The sequence below is a fragment of the Hemibagrus wyckioides genome, linkage group LG17, assembly GCF_019097595.1.
Source record: "Hemibagrus wyckioides isolate EC202008001 linkage group LG17, SWU_Hwy_1.0, whole genome shotgun sequence".
Lineage (NCBI taxonomy): Eukaryota > Metazoa > Chordata > Actinopteri > Siluriformes > Bagridae > Hemibagrus > Hemibagrus wyckioides.
This window is the reverse complement of record NC_080726.1, coordinates 11,095,024-11,095,600: the sequence shown is the minus strand read 5'-3', so window position 1 is coordinate 11,095,600 and position 577 is coordinate 11,095,024. Positions and strand designations below refer to the sequence as shown.

Below are 577 nucleotides of genomic sequence, written 5' to 3'. Positions count from 1 at the left end.
GTATTTTCATATTATCAGGTTACGTAGAAAACAGAAAATACATAATCTTTTTCAAAGAACTAAAGACTTTGCTAAAAAATGTAGCTACTGATACGACTGTTACTGATACTGGAGACTTCTTCCTTAACCATTAAGTAAATAGATATATATTAATAGAAATAGAAATAGAAATAAATGTCAAAATAGATACAATATATCAAAATGATATACATTTAAAAATAAAAATCTATATATTTGTAATGGCTTGTGGCTCGTTGGTCTAGGGGTATGATTCTCGCTTCGGGTGCGAGAGGTCCCGGGTTCAAATCCCGGACGAGCCCTCTTATGGTGAATTTCCCTTTGGGATGAATAAAGTATCTATCTATCTTTAAATGTCCATTTATTAGGCACAGAGTATGTGGAGAGCCCTTACTAAAAAAACGGCAAATCCGCACATTATATTAACCTGTAATTTGGTTTTCAGCCAGAAATGATCTTAGAGGAACTTACTCAACACCTTCTGACCAATCAGAATCTCAGAATTTTACCACACTGTGATATCAAGCGAAATAAACAATGGAAGCAAATGTATAAAGAA

The 577-nt window shown here is 33.3% G+C and overlaps 1 non-coding gene across 1 annotated transcript; it reads left to right on the top strand.

Moving 5' to 3' along the window:
• Positions 1-248: 248 nt before the first annotated feature.
• Positions 249-320, top strand: trnap-cgg (transfer RNA proline (anticodon CGG)). Its single transcript has one exon. It is a non-coding gene; the product is annotated as a tRNA-Pro (tRNA).
• The last annotated feature ends 257 nt before the right edge of the window (positions 321-577 follow it).